Source organism: Podarcis gaigeae (genome assembly GCF_964106915.1).
Source record: "Podarcis gaigeae genome assembly, chromosome: 2".
In the NCBI taxonomy this organism is placed as follows: domain Eukaryota; kingdom Metazoa; phylum Chordata; class Lepidosauria; order Squamata; family Lacertidae; genus Podarcis; species Podarcis gaigeae.
The window spans coordinates 109,513,098-109,529,130 of record NC_139679.1 but is presented as its reverse complement, the minus strand read 5'-3'; the positions used below and the strand labels follow the sequence as shown (position 1 = coordinate 109,529,130).

The following is a 16,033-nucleotide window of genomic DNA, read 5'->3' as shown; positions in this document are numbered from 1 at the left end:
TTAGCCAGAGAACGGGAGATTGACAGAAAAATATTCAGGATTCTCTCTCCATTGAAATTCAGTACTGGAGGTTGGGGAAAATAGAAAGAGTGTAGTTTGGGAATCTAGTGGAAACTTAAGAATAAGTAGTAGTAGACCAGCCTCCACTGAACTTAGGTTTTTCATCTGGAGAGAGGACTGCTTTCCGTTCATATCTTTCTGGTGAATGAGTGATTGGAAAAATCCAAAATTTTCTGCTGTGACGGAGGCCAAGCAAGAGGCTTCGAAACTCATTTCTTCAATTCATTGTAAAGTGGCTTTTTACTGAAGATTCTGGGTGAAGTCTTTTTGAGGGGAAAAGGTTCCATTTAATTAGTCCAACTTACCACCCTTGGGAGCATCTGAGGCTGTACAGAAAGGACCGCACAGAAATCCACTCAGTGGCTGCAGGGTCAGTAGCTGTGTGACCTCCCAGCCCATTCACCCGGTAGCGCTGGTGAAATATGCCCTTTAGGTCCTTGAGTAAAATATTCCCTTCTGTATCCAAACCTTTTAAAGTAAAAACTGATCTTTGGTCCAGGTCTGTTGGTTCCAACGCAGCTGAAGTTCCATGTGATGCAACAATCACGTATGCCTGACTGCAGCTTCCTGGTGGGGAACACATACTGCAATTCTTCCCCATAAGATAGCATCAGAGGACCAGGGAGGCCTAGGACTATGAAACAACCATGTGAATAGCACATATGGGCCTGGCTGAAGCTTCCTGGTGGTGAACAAGTAATCCCTACATGTAAGAGGGTTGCTGAAGTCTGGGACACTCTGTACTGCATCCGGCTGGTTCCTCAGCTTCAGCCCATTTGGATTTGTCCAAAGAAGCAGTATATTATGCACCTAAAAAGCTCCTTGTGCCTTTTGAGCCTAGCAGGGACAGGTGCCCTGAGGAAGAAAGAAGGTGCCTCTGAGCCTCCTATAATGAAAGTCTTGTTAACTGAAAGGAATACACTTCCTTCCCATGTAAGACAGCATCATTTGGAAGCTGAGCTCTAGGACATTCTGTACAAGATTTCAGAATCTCGAGTTGGGTCAGTCCCAGCCCCTGCCAACCTAGCAGTTTGAAAGCTCACCAATGCAAGCAGATAAATAGGTACCACTGTGGGGGGAAGGTACATTGGTACCTCGGGTTAAGAACTTATTTCTTTCCGGAAACTGTTCTTAACCTGAGGTACCACTTTAGCTAATGGGGCCTCCCGCTGCCATTGCGCTGCCACCGCACAATTTCTGTTCTCATCCTGAAGCAAATTTCTTAACCCAAGGTACTATTTCTGGGATAGCGGAGTCCATAACCTGAAGTGTCTGTAACCTGAAGCATCTGTAACATGAGGTACCACGGTACATGGTGTTTCTCTGAGCTCTGGCTTTTGTCATGTTGTTCTGTTGCTCCAGAAGCGGTTAAGTCATACTGGCCACATGACCCGGAAAGCTGTCTGTGCTCAAACGCCGGCTCCCTTGGCCTGAAAGTGAGATGGGTGCCTCAACCCCATAGTTGTCTTTGACTGGACTTATCCGTCCATGGGTCCTTTACCTTTTACCTTTTTACTGGGGTATCACAAGCACTTAGCATTGTTAAAATTAAAAGTTGTATGTTCTGGGCCTCAGAGCCCAATCAGCTTCTGAACTTGTCTGAACCCTAACCCTAACCCTAATCCCATAGTTGCCTTCGACTGGACTTTACCATCCAGGGGTCCTTTACCTTTTTACTGGGGTATCACAAGCACTTAGGATTGTTAAAATTAAAAGCTGTATGTTCTGGGCCTCAGAGCCAAATCAGCTACTGAACTTGCCTACCCTGGTGCACCATGCTCCTGTTTTGGTTTGCGTGGCTCAGTCAACCAGGAAATGTGGAGCTGGGCAGAGAACACATTGAAAGGAATGGGCATGCTGCCACAAAAGATAGTATCAGAGGACCACTGAGGTATGGAACATTCTGTAGAGCATCCAGCTGAACCCACATCCCATTAGGATCTGTTAAACAATCAGGACACGATGCACTTAACGGCTCAAGGAACCACCACCCACATCTCTGCTGCTCTTCAGAGCCAGCCCAGAGCCCTCTTGTACCTTGAAGCCCATTAGAATGGGTTGAGCAGCCAAAAAGGCCCCTCTTGGCCTTATATAATGACAGTATTGAGCCTCAGACCGAGAGAATTATTTGAGCTCTCCCTCCTCCTTATTACCAGGAAGCCTAGTCCTCTGTCTCCAAGCAATCACTCTTGAAAACAGTCTTTCTAATCAGACAGAGCTTTTTCCTTGCTAACATGAAGCCATGCTTGGCTCAGGTCTGGCTGCTTGGAGTCTGTCTTTTGCTCTGCCTCAGCTGTGGAGGTAAGTCCCACCTGCCAATGGAAAAACATGGTAGGCCACCAATTCAAGTGTGCTGTATGTCCACCACCTACCTTCCTAAGAACTGGCGAACCCGTAAGCTATTTTCTTTCTCTTTTTAGCTCTGGCACCTATTTCGGGATAATGATTGAAAGGCTAACTTTGGAAATAATGCAAACGTAGCCTGGAGAAAGGCTTTGATGCTATTAAGTGCCAGATCTATACAGGCATCATCACCCACCATGCTTGGGTCAGGGTATTGGCAGAGATTATTTCCACAATCCTGCTATGTCTCCTGTCCTTGTAATCCCTGCACGGTCCCTGCTTCAGAAAGTTTTTCAGGGGCATGAAGCTCTATTGCACAGGGCAGGGGGGTTATTTTATCTTTATTTATTCACTTGTTAAAACATTTGATTTTTAAAAATCAAAGTAGTTTGCAGTAGTCATAAGTGCAGCCTTTCCGCTCCCCAAGCAGTTCAACAACTATTTTTGAAAAAATGTTTAATTGTTTGCATAAACTGGACAGCTTACAATGGCAGCTGCAGGCAGTGCTCCTCCTATCATAGCTGCAGTGACACACACACACACACACACACACACACACACACACACCCCGGCTGGTGCAAACTCTCTGGTGTTAACATCTGTTGATGTTGCCCATCCGGCTGTTGTAGGGTTGCCATACGTCGGAAGCAGTGTCCCAGCAGAAATCACCAAAATGTCAGTGGAAATCTAGACATATGGCAACCCATGTCAGCATTATCATTTTGGGCAATTTTCCTTAAAAATAGCTCACAAACATCATTATTCTTCTCTCTCTTTTTTTGCAATTTTGTCCCAACAGCTCAACAACCCTCACTAATAATAATAAGAATAATAGCTCTACAACTTTAGTGTCTAGATTTTTACTTTTTGAAATATGGCAACTCTAAGCTGCTGCTTGGTACCTGCCAGTCTCAGGAGACTCACTAGAGGACCCTTTCTGCAAAGTCTCTACAATGCTGGAGCTGGCTGCACCCTCAGATGCCTGTTATGGGGATGTGGCAGAGGGGAGGGTCCTCCTGGTTCTAGGCAGCCTGAGACGCAGCCAATCACATTCTGCGGAACTCCGTGGGGCTCAATTTACACCTTCTGTTGAATTTGCAGACTCTTCTGCACAGCGGAATGATGAGCAGTACGTGCCACATACTTTACTTTACTTTATTTACACTTCAATGCTGAGAGATTACAAACATGCATCTTGCCTCTGCGAGAGCAGAGAAGCAACTCCTCTCCTCGGAAACACCGAGAGAACTGTGAAAAACAGGAAACCAGTGTTCGTCACATCCAGTCTCCCTTTCCCGTGGGAAACCCAACAGTACTCTGACTGTGGAATGCAAAACATTGTCCCGTGACAAGCACTTCGCTGCACAGTGAAGGAAGCAGAAACCAACACCCTCAATGTCCTTTTTAGACTCAGGGCATCTCAACATTTTTATTTTTATTTTATAATTTTTATTGCGAAGTTAACACATCAATACCAAGCCATACATAAAGAATATGATAAAGAAAAAGAAAAAAATAAAGGGGGAAAGGGGGAAAAAGAAAAGTAGACCATAAAAGAATAAAGAAAAGTATCATATTTCAATGGGACGCGGGTGGCGCTGTGGGTAAAAGCCTCAGCGCCTAGGGCTTGCCGATCGAAAGGTCGGCGGTTCGAATCCCCGCAGCGGGGTGCGCTCCCGTTGCTCGGTCCCAGCGCCTGCCAACCTAGCAGTTCGAAAGCACCCTCGGGTGCAAGTAGATAAATAGGGACCGCTTTCTAGCGGGAAGGTAAACGGCGTTTCCATGTGCAGCTCTGGCTCACCAGAGCAGCGATGTCACGCTGGCCACGTGACCCGGAAGTGTCTTCGGACAGCGCTGGCCCCTGGCCTCTTGAGTGAGATGGGCGCACAACCCCAGAGTCTGGCAAGACTGGCCCGTACGGGCAGGGGTACCTTTACCTTTTACCTTTATCATATTTCAATACAATAAACACTGTTTTATAAAATAATAATAGTAATAGACTTCCATCACTCTCACAACACTTCCTTTCACATTTTATATTTTATCTGTGTTTCAGTATTGCTTTCAATATATTGATATGTATATATGTATGTTTCCCCTTTTCCATTCACGAGGTCATTCTAGACACAGCCAAATTTTTACTTTAGAACCTTGTCTTTCTAAATAATTATTCAAGCACTTTCATTCCTTCTTGACTGTATTCATTGCCTTTAGTCTTATTATATCTGTCAATTTGGCCAGTTCCAAATATTCACATAATTTACATAGCCATTCTTCTTTGGTCGGTACCTGGTTACCCTTCCAGTACTTAGCCACCAGGATTCTCGCCACTGATGTCACGTAGTATTTTCTCTAGAAATATCACTATTCAATACTCCCAAAAAGTATGTTTCTGGTCTTTTGCTATGTGAAGTTCTTCGTAACTTTTTTATTTCTTCATGGATCATGTCCCAGAACTTTCTGATCAGCATTTTCCTTCTTTGAAGGAAACAACTAGTTTGGTGACTTAGAAGCCCAGGGAGGGACAAGACATGTAAATAGAAAAGCCTTTCTTACAGCAGATGCCTTTCTCTCTCTCTCTCTCTCTCTCTCTCTCTCTCTCTCTCTCTCTCTCTTTCTTTCTTTCTTTCTTCTTCCACTGACAGCAAATGCCTTAATGTGTACTGTGTGCGATTCAGAGGGTGAAGGACAGCCGTGTGTACCAGTTGCCCCATATGTAGAAAAATGCCCTGATGATCCACATACAGGACACCCTGCAGCCTGCGTCTTGTACAGAATCACTTCAAGTGAGTGGTCCTTCTTGCCTTTCCCTCCCCCTTATTTTCAGTGCATTTCCATGGGTGGGTGGTGGGGCATGGCTAGTATGACTGGGTGCAGAGGAGGTCGGGGATCTTGCAATTTCAGCAGAAGAACAACTACGAGAGAAGCACCTCGTTCCAATGGAAGCTCTAAGCTACGCTAATGCGAAACCTGATTCCAAGCCCTCAGTCACATGATGAAATGTATCCCCCTGGAAATCCTTTGAATCAACAATACCTGCAAGCAGTAGGAAAAACATGAGTTTTCTAAGTTTACTTATAATTCTCCAGTCAAACTCTAGCATGCCAAGGTACAGAAAGGATCCTGGATACAGAAAGGATCCATGTGATACAGTCCACCTGGCTGAGGTATCTCAAGTCAGGGGCCAGGTTGGGCCCTCTGGCCAGTGGCATCCCAATTGCAATGCTTCACCTAATGTCATGGGAATTTTCCATTCATTCTTGAGGATAAATGGGGGTGTTGGTTGCTGTACCTGGGAACAGTGGTAGCAAAAACCTGCCTTTCAGCACAGACCCCCGTTTCCCCAGCTGCCTCTGATGGGGACCTTGCTATGAGCGAATCCTTCCATTACCATCACGCATCTTTCGCTAGATTCTAACAGTAACCCAGATACTTTTCTTTCTCTTCCCAGTGGTAACTAAACATGTGTTGCGCTACTACAAACGATGCGGCTTCTATGCCAGGGGCTGCAAAACTCGAAAGGTCCACCATGCTGTAAAGCAAGTGCACGAGCTCCACTGCTGTAATGACAGAGACCACTGCCTTTGAATGCAGTCTAAGGAAGATGCTGTATTAAAAGAACTCTGATGTGAACAAAGGGCTGTGCGTTACGTTGCTATGTGGGGATGTCTATGTGAGTGGTCTCTGTGTGGGCCCAGTGGCATTCAGTGGTCTTGGCAAGCAAGTGGACGGGCATGCTTTTTAAAAATTAAAAATTAAAAATTCTGTGCCACATTTCAGCATTCTTGGAGGCCAGGGAGGAGGGGAGCTTGTCACAGCTGGAGGAGAAGACTCCCTGGCTTCTTCAGCAGTTCCTTGATCACCACTGCCGTCCTTTGCTTCAGCCTTGGAGTCTGAACTGCTCCCTGTCACAGGCTCTTCCTGCTCACTAAAGCCTGTTGTGGTTCGAGGACCCGAACCCCGCGATGTGAAATGAAGACACAGGGACATGCGATATAAGGTTAATGGGCTAGAAAAGGCCACAACTTTATTGATTACAGCAATGAAAAGGTATTGGCTTAGGCATTGGATCACGAAACAAGTGGGTTTATTCACCAGGGGTTCATCACCTGTTGATGCTAATCCAACTATAGGCTCACCCCTGATGTCACCGAGGGTCGTGCCATGGCCTCCCGCCAAGCAGGCTTCGGACAGAATACACGACCGCCAGATTCCTTTAACGGAATACCCCTAGAAATTGAAGGCATAGGCGATGGCCACACCTAGCACTTCGACACACCACAACACATTATTCCAATGCCTAACCTACCCACCAATACCACAAAAGGTTGTGACGATTGCTACGAGGTAGGCGAAAAAACCAAGAAGCCTAATGCCAAATGGAAAAAACTCCTACCAGGCCCCCCGGGCAACCGGGGCGACCAACCTAAGGTCCATAGCAAGGCCAATGACCTAAGCCCTAACTCAAAGGGAGTGGAGGGTGGGTGACTCGCACAGGACAACGAAGAGAAATGAGGCCGGGGAGAGAGGCTGGCACTGCAGCATAAAGGCTGCTGGACACGACCCCCCCATGGCACCTGGTTGGATGGCCACCGGGGGGGGGGGCATGAGTGCCAGCCAGGTGAGTTGGAGGCAGGGGGCAACGCCCCCTGCTAGGAGCAGTGTTCGGGCTCCCGCCCACAACCACTCCCCTCTCTTTCAGGGAGGAGAGTCTTTGCCCCTTTAGCTTCCGACACCTCCTCTCACCAATCTTCTCGCTTTGACTTCTGTGTCCCAACAGCTATCCCCGGCTCTGAGCCTTCCTCCTCTGGGGGTTCCCCCAGCTGGAGCCTCCCCACCCCTGCTGACAGCCCTCTTCATTACCGCCTTGGGGAAGGGGCACTCTTCACAGTGACATAGCACTAACCTCATTGCTCTGGGAAACTTCTTGCCCTCAATTCATTGAACTGTTTCCCCTAACACACTCTGCCCATATTGTAGTGTGCTTTGTTTCCCCCCTGTATTTTCAGGATACTCCTAACTTTTAGCAATCTGAATGCCACAGGTAGCTAAATTCAAGGTGCTGCTCTCCCATGAAGGGATTAATCTATGCCAGCTCCCCACCCTTTCAGTGTTTCCCAATGCTGGTGACAGCTTGCAACAGCCTCCTAGGCGTTTCCGAGCACAATTCAAAGTATTGGTGCTAACCTTTAAAGCCCTAAACGGCCTTGGTCCGGTATACCTAAAGGAGCATCTCCACCTCCATCGTTCTGCCCGGACACTAAGGTCCAGCATTGAGGGCCTTCTGGCGGTTCCCTCGCTGTGAGAAGCCAAGTTACAGGGAACCAGACAGAGGGCCTTCTTGGTAGCGGCATCCGCCCTGTGGAACACCCTCTGATCAGATGTCAAAAAGAAAAACAACTACCAGATTTTTAGAAGACATCTGAAGGCAGCTCTGTTTAGGAAAGCTTTTAATGTTTAATAGGTTATTGTATTTTAATATTTCGTTGGAAGCTGCCCAGAGTGGCTGGAGAAACCCAGCCAGATAGGCGAGGTATGAATAAATTATTATTATTAATTATTATTATGCAATGCGCCATCCTCTTCCTGGTGTCATGTGAAGAGCTGCCACAACAACTGCCTCCACCACCAACACCACATAAGCATATAGAGTTTTATTATTGCAATACAAACGCTTTATGCTGGTTTTCCTATACAACATCAACAAACAGAAACAAGGGAAAGATTTATTCCTTCAGAGAAAGAGAGAGGAGAGACTGCGAACCCTGCGCTGCCCCCAAATTTGTTCCAGACGGCTGAGGGAACCCCTAGAACGTATGCAATGGTCACATAGGAGGGAGCCTTATTGCAAAAGCGGAAGTCCTTGTCCTGGCAGGACACTTATTTACTTAGCACCACCTCAGATACAACTCACAAGAGCACATCTGAACCTACATTTGTGTATAGACCCAACAAAAATTGGGGTTGCCATTGTCAGCTTCGCCTTTCAGCCAGTGCCACCGACTGGGCTCAACCACTTCAGCCCCGACTGAGCCAGGCGAGCTGGGGTAGCATTTCCAGAGACCACCTTCTGCACAGGAACAGGTCTAAGTGCTGTGGACTCACAACTCAGAGCTGTGAGCACCGAACTCACTTCCAGAAAACAGCAGAGTACAGCAGAGCATAAATCACTCGGACGACAGCACTGAATAATATCTTCTTTTATTCTCTACAGCTACTGTACTATAGAAACTATATACAAAGCTTTATGGAGATGCTGGACAGCACTGAGTGTTGCAGCTGCTTTTGCAGCGACCTTATCTACACAGAGGTAACACTCAGTCTCTCCCTCTTTGAAGTAAGGCCAGAGCGGAATAAGTAGCGAGCAAAAGTCTGCCCCCTCCTCTCTGGAACATCAGCAGATTCTTGCAATGGGAGGGGTGAAATATCCTCAGCCGTATGTCTGGAATTTCCTGGACATTGCCAGGATTCAGCTGTTGGAAATAGTGCCTGGGTGGAAATTGCTGAAATGTCCGTGAAAATCAGGACCCATGGCAACCCGTGTTGGAAGTGTAGCTTCTGGCGAATTTCCTTAAAAATAGCTCAGAAAGAAAGAAAGAAAGAAAGAAAGAAAGAAAGAAAGAAAGCCATGCACCAATGGGGTCATGGGAGTCAAGGAGTGTCCTGAATAGGAAAATAGTGGGGTGGAGTGTACCAAAGATGAAATCCCTGAAGTGGGGTGGGGGGGGGGAGAGAGAGAGAGATAAAACTTAGCATATTGTTCAGAGTAAATAGCCTGAATACCATTAAGAAACATTGGACCCATATCCATAAGTTCTAAATTTCTTTTCATAAAATACCAAGACACATTATCAAATGCCTTCTCAGCATCTATAAATATCAAAGCTGCTTGTTTATCTTTCCTGGAACCCAAATATTCAATTAAATCAATTATATTTCTAACATTATCTTATCCCAGGTAAGAATCCCATCTGAGCGATAGCTTTATATTTATATTTACCACATTTGTCACCCAAAATAAAATCTAACACGTGCACCTTCTGTGTTGTACACATTACCAGCCTGTTCTGGATCAAAGTCATGCTGCAAGATTCCATCTTCTTATCTGGCATCCCCAAGTGTTCTGTTCTGTTATTATCATCCCACATTTCAAGCGTTAGGTCTACAAAGCAGAACAATCAGTATGCAGCGACTGCAGTGAATGGGAGCTTTTAGGCTTTTTTAAAAAACACACACACAACTACATCATAACCCAAGCACAGAATTTCCCTGTGCCTTGAAGAGTATCCAATGATGAGGCTCAATGGTTACAAAGGACAGAGCTGAGATGACCATTTGATAGACCAGAAATAAAATGTTCGGCTTCCCTTGTGCCACCAGTGAAGACTGTTCAAACAGAACTGGATTCATTTTACCCATGTTCACCATGAGCTGATCTGGTACTGCACACAACCCAGCTGCAATCCTACACAATGTGGGTGACTAAGCCCCACTGATTTCTGAGTAAACAAGCATAGGGTTGCAGTGCAGATCTAAATCACTTATACAAACATACAAGTTGAGCTCAGGTGGATCACGCCAAAGGCCTGTGCAGTCCACCATCCTGCTCACTCCCTGCCCATGGGCAGCCCACAAGTGGGGCATAATTGCACTCTCTCACTTGCGATCCTTCCTTCAACACCTCAGAGGAAGATGAGGGGGAAAGCTGGGAAATAATGGAAGAGGAGGAGAACAGTTCGCTGACATGTTATCACTAGAAACCATTCCAGACCCAGCGGCGGAGGGACCCTCATCCCTCAGTGCTTTACTGAGTCCTAAACAGTCTCCCACATACACCTAACAGTGTAGGATGAACCCACAAAGAGCGACAACTTTACATTTACCACATTCACCTCACAAAACAAAACGCAGTGTGTGCACCTTCTGTGTACATGTGGCCACTCTGTCCTGGATCAAATTCGTGCATCCGTCTCTGAATATTCTGTTTCGTCATTTATCTTTCCACATGTCAAGTATTAGTTCTGGAACACAGAGCAATCCATATGCAGCAAGTGCAGTAAACCTTTGGGAGGTTGTTGCTTTTTTGAGATGAATCACATCACTACCCAAGCACATAACTTCCCTGAGCCTTGAAGAGTATCATAGAGATGAGGCTCAGTGGTTGCAAAGGGAAGAGCTGAGATGGCCATTTGATAGAGCTAAAAGCCAAATGTTCAGCTTCCTTGGTAATAATTGAGCCACCTGTGAATACGGCTCACTGGGTTTCTTTTACACATGCTGTGCTTGCTAAGGGCTGATCTGATAAGAGAGAGAGAACAACATGATATTCCCCATGATAGTCTTGTAAAGAAGCTGGTAAAATGCGGTCTTGACTATGCTACCACTCAGTGGATTTGTAACTGGCTGACTGACCGAACCCAAAGGGTGCTCATCAATGGTTCCTCTTCATCCTGGAGAAGAGTGACTAGTGGGGTGCCACAGGGTTCTGTCTTGGGCCCGGTCTTATTCAACATCTTTATCAACGACTTGGATGATGGACTCAAGGGCATCCTGATCAAATTTGCAGATGACACCAAACTGGGATGGGTGGCTAACACCCAAGAGGACAGGATCACACTTCAAAACGACCTTGACAGTCTAGAGAACTGGGCCAAAACAAACAAGATGAATTTTAACAGGGAGAAATGTAAAGTATTGCACTTGGGCAAAAAAAAATGAGAGGCACAAATACAAGATGGGTGACACCTGGCTTGAGAGCAGTATATGTGAAAAGGATCTAGGAGTCTTGGTTGACCACAAACTTGACATGAGCCAACAGTGTGACGCGGCAGCTAAAAAAGCCAATGCAATTCTGGGCTGCATCAATAGGAGTATTGCATCTAGATCAAGGGAAGTAATAGTGCCACTGTATTCTGCTCTGGTCAGACCTCACCTTGAACCACAGTTCAAGAAGGACATTGACAAACTGGAATGTGTCCAGAGGAGGGCAACCAAAATGGTCAAAGGCCTGGAAATGATGCCTTATGAGGAACGGCTAAGGGAGCTGGGCATGTTTAGCCTGGAGAAGAGGAGGTTAAGGGGTGATATGATAGCCATGTTCAAATATATAAAAGGATGTCACATAGAGGAGGGAGAAAGGTTGTTTTCTGCTGCTCCAGAGAAGCGGACACGGAGCAATGGTTCCAAACTACAAGAAAGAAGATTCCACCTAAACATTAGGAAGAACTTCCTGACAGTAAGAGCTGTTCGACAGTGGAATTTGCTGCCAAGGAGTGTGGTGGAATCTCCTTCTTTGGAGGTCTTTAAGCAGAGGCTTGACAACCATATGTCAGGAGTGCTCTGATGGTGTTTCCTGCTTGGCAGGGGGTTGGACTCGATGGCCTTTGTGGTCTCTTCCAACTCTATGATTCTATGATTCTATGAACAACACAGATATACCATATAATCTGCCACAAGTAGAACTGGGATGGATTAACCTCGTTCGTCATCACGGTCAGACATCTGCCTGTCCTAAAGCGCCATTGTGTGTTACTGCAGCTATCAAGCCCAGGTTGATCAGGTGACCTGAGAGAAGCCAATAAGGCTTCATCTGGACTTATATAATAGATGGCTCTTTCCAGGCTCCTCCACTCAACCGAGCTGCCCAGCTGCCAGGGTGGTAGAAACCCAACTGCCCACAGAAGAAAAACAGGCGCCCCAGTGGCACAATCTCGTATTCTCTCTGTTCATACCAAAGGGCTATAAAATGGGTTACGGCTTCATCCTGGAGATTCAAGAGCCTCGTGTGGCTCCAGCTTGGCTGCTTGCTGTCTGCGTTATGCTCTGCCTCATGCCAGGAGGTAAGTCACATAGGTGACAACTCGAAGGGTCCCAGGTCCCTTCGGCCCCCAATAAAATATTTGCAGGGACTAGGGGGGTCCAAAGTTGATGGGCATTGCTGCCTTTCTTGCTTTTCCACATTTGGACCTCATTTCCCAACAAGGCCTGTAAAGAAGAAGAAGAAGAAGAAGAAGAAGAAGAAGAAGAAGAAGAAGAAGAGGAGTTTGGATTTGATATCCCACTTTATCACTACCCAAAGGAGTCTCAAAGCAGCTAACATTCTCCTTTCCCTTCCTCCCCCACAACAAACACTCTGTGAGGTGAGTGAGGCTGAGAAACTTCAGAGAAGTGTGACTGGCCCAAGGTCACCCAGCAGCTGCATGTGGAGGAGCAGGGAAGCGAACCCGGTTCACCAGATTATGAGTCTACCGCTCTTAACCACTACACCATGCTGGCTCTGTGAAAGGGTTGCTGGATAGCATAGGAGCTGGGATTGGTCAAAAGCCTCTAATATCGTTTCTTACGGGCCTTTGCGATTGAAGCTAGAAGGGGTAGCTGTGCAGTGGAGGGGCATGGAGGAAGCAGAGGAAACCATAGCCCTTCAACTTCCAAACAAGAAGAAGCATGTGGGATTTGTGTTCTTTGGCTACTTCTGCAGTGTGTGTGTGTGTGTGTGTGTGTGTGTGTGTGTGTGTTGCATGGTCTGTCCGCCATAAGATGCATAGATTGCTTAATCAAAAGAGAAAAATCCCTAAGTAGTTTTCATCTAACGATATGTGTGTGCACGCATATATAGAAAGACCAACAAAAATTAGTCTTCCCGTTTCTATATATGCATAATGACCAATAAAATTAGTAATATTTCAAACAAGTGAAGACATAATAAAAGTATGCGTCTGGATAGGTTTGCTGCAAGAAATATGTTTTTAGCAGGTGTCTGAAACAGGTGGCCACATTAGAAGATAGGTTCCTTTCAGATCTGGAATGAAGATAAATCTTTTTCATCCCCTGCCCCGTGATGTGGCATTTGGTACATTCCCTTCCACTGATTCTCTATTGGAGACACTTCTCCCCACAGTTTCCCTTTGGGTACATGGCTGTTAGCCCCTGCTCCATGATTTTGCATCCAACATTCCCTTTTCTCCTTCCCCTACTGATAAACCCTCCTTCTCTCCTACCCCACCATGAATCCCACAACCACATTTGTTCTGATTTAACGTGGCACTATCTACTTTCTTCCCCGTTTCAAGAAGCCCATTCTCAAGGAAATCACTTTTAGTACCCCCCTGCTCTAAATTCCAGCAAGCAGGTGCAGTGTCCAGGAGACCCCAGAGGGCGACCCCCACCATTTCTCCCCCAGGCAGACCAGCAGCGCAACCTATTCCCCAAGAGGCCACTCTTTCTTTGGCAATCACTCGTAGTTGAGTAAGATTGTCTTCCATAAACACGGTTTTAAAAGTGAGTCTGTAAGTGACTGTGGAGGCCAATTCTGGATCCACAGGACCTTCCATAGTGGGGACATAGGTTTCTGGGTAGCAGCTGATCACAGTGAGTGTTTGCCAAACGTGCCTTCCTCTTAGCTCGTTTCTCCTTCTCTCCCTGAGTTCGAACGTCTTCGAAGCCCACAACACCTTTGGTAAAGGCTGTTCTCCATTTGGGGCACTCGCAGGCCAGTGTTTCCCAATTGTGTGTGTTTATACTACATTTTTAAGGATTTACCTTGGCAGAGTCTTTAAACTTCTTTTCTTGACCACCAGCATTACGCTTTCCATTCTTAAGTTCAGAATAGAGTAGTTGCTTTGGAAGACGATCATCAGGCATCCGCACAACATGACTGGTTCAACGAAGTTGATGTTGAAGAATCATTGCTTCAACACTGGTGATTTTTGCTTCTTCCAGTACGCTGGCATTAGTTTGCCAAGAGAATGCTATAGAGGCGGCATTGAGGGTGGGCTTCTGAGCTCCAAGGAGGCACTCCTGTTCTGGCAGCGGCAGCAGTACTGAACAATGCATTCCTTGAAGGCCAGATCTGCTGCCCTTGTGGCTCCTGCCACATGAGGTCAACACCTCACCTTGCCTCATGGGTGGATAGGCACTACCAACATCCTCCCAAACTCTTCCTTTCCCTCTCAGACCATGTCTATCTGTGTTGACATTTCAGGGTGGAAATGGTGTAAATAAACATGTTGGAGAAACATCTAGCTAGTGACTACAAAAACACATACAAGATGCTGAGCTCGGTGGATGTTTGGGACCTTTCATCTGGCAGAAGAAAACTCTTCTTATATCTTTCCCACGTGTCTGGGACTAGCAGAGGAGGAATGGTGGAGACTGCCTCCCCATCCTGACCCTTCCAGGGAGGAGGAAGTAGAAGACAGTTTAGAGGGAGGTTGTAGCTCAAAGGCAGATGAGGGGAGAAGCTGGGAGAGCCAGAACAGCACCCAGCTGACACGTCATTGGAAAGCATTCCAGATCCTCTGTCTCCCAGAACCTGATGAGCCTTAAAAGTAGGAGAGCAAAGAGCAGAAAGACAGAGGGCACGTAGCAGCACCAGTAGAGGAAACGGACGGGGAAGTGGGAGAGACGGGGCGGGTGGAGATTCACTTGGGACAACACCATTATCCAAGAGGCTGCGTTCTACAGCCTCTCTCTCTAAAGATTGAAAAAAGGGCAGTAAGAAACTTTCCCTTGTCTTTATACTTTCCTGGGCAACCAGCCGGGGGCTGCTGACAGCATCCTGACACCACATTAGGGATGTTGTCTGCAAGGAAGAGTTACAACAGTGTGTCTCTTTTGCAGCAGAAGCCATAACATGCCACCACTGCACAATTACTAATCCAGACACCAATAAGATGTGCTGGCCTCTATTTACCTGCACAATCCCTGATGGATACTGCTTGACCACATTAATTTACGAAGGTAAGGATTATTTTGTGGGTACTTACCATCCCTCTGGACATTGCAGGATCAAATCAGAAAATGGGATGGCTTCTGCAATTCCGGGACTGTTACTTGAAAATTGGGGCACTTGGAGGATATGTTATTTCCCGAAAAGAGACAAGTGGCTACACTTCGCACTTTGCTTGTACTGAGGACATATCCTGCCCTTTCATCTATCCTTTTTCTCCCCAGCCCGCCCAGGAGGTGCCTTGAAAAAAGTAGAGAAGGCGTGCATATCCAAAAACACAAAGGTATGCGGAATTGAACAGATACGTGGGGACAAAAAACTACGCCGTGCCTTTGTCTGCTGTGATGAAAATGACAAGTGTTTGATGCCTGGAAGAAAACCAGCATAAAAGGAAGAGAACTTGCATCTCTGATTTCCCCCCACCTTTGACATTTAAATTGTAGATATTGTCAGGAACTGCTGCTGATGCCCCATGTGATAACCCACATAGCTATGTCTTCTTCTTGTAGAGCCTTCTGGCTCTGGCTGACTCCACCCACCCAGGCTCCCCATTGGCTCCTCCTGGGCAGGAAGTGGCTTAAGGGCCCCTCTAGGCTGGTGTTGTAATGCAGGTGTCTCCTCCAACATGTTTACTATCATAATTAGCTTTATTATTCCCTTTCTAGAAATACATGTAGCCAAAAAACCCAAACATATACCCTCCCCCTCCCCCAAGAAACATTCCATGAATCTGCTGTACAATCATGTAAATGATATAGTCAAAAAATATGCTTGTAAGTAGTTTAGAATTGCTTATATCTGTCAGGTGTCTTCCACTCTCTTCGTAGATTGTCCCAGAGTAAGCCATACTCTAAGATGCTTTGCTCCTTTTCCATAAGGGCAATATTTCATATTCTGTCTCAC

General features: G+C 46.3%; 3 long non-coding RNA genes across 4 annotated transcripts in view; 2 read left to right on the top strand and 1 right to left on the bottom strand.

The window, feature by feature from the left end:
- The window catches only part of LOC310838256, a 49,995-nt gene extending 49,178 nt beyond the window's left edge, over positions 1-817 (bottom strand). The window contains exon 1 of the long non-coding RNA XR_014560858.1: positions 366-817. This is a non-coding gene — a long non-coding RNA (uncharacterized lncRNA). The remainder of the gene's footprint in view (positions 1-365) is intronic.
- A 969-nt stretch (positions 818-1,786) lies between these two features.
- Positions 1,787-5,981, top strand: LOC310839466. Its single transcript, XR_014561537.1, has 3 exons — positions 1,787-2,361; positions 5,049-5,189; positions 5,855-5,981. It is a non-coding gene; the product is annotated as an uncharacterized lncRNA (long non-coding RNA).
- A 6,122-nt stretch (positions 5,982-12,103) lies between these two features.
- LOC310836254 lies at positions 12,104-15,977 on the top strand. Of its 2 annotated transcripts, none has more exons than XR_014559955.1 (3): positions 12,104-12,242; positions 15,022-15,141; positions 15,355-15,977. It is a non-coding gene; the product is annotated as an uncharacterized lncRNA (long non-coding RNA). The 2 variants fall into 2 exon arrangements; XR_014559956.1 differs by having other exon boundaries at positions 12,125-12,242; positions 15,025-15,141.
- Positions 15,978-16,033: the final 56 nt, after the last annotated feature.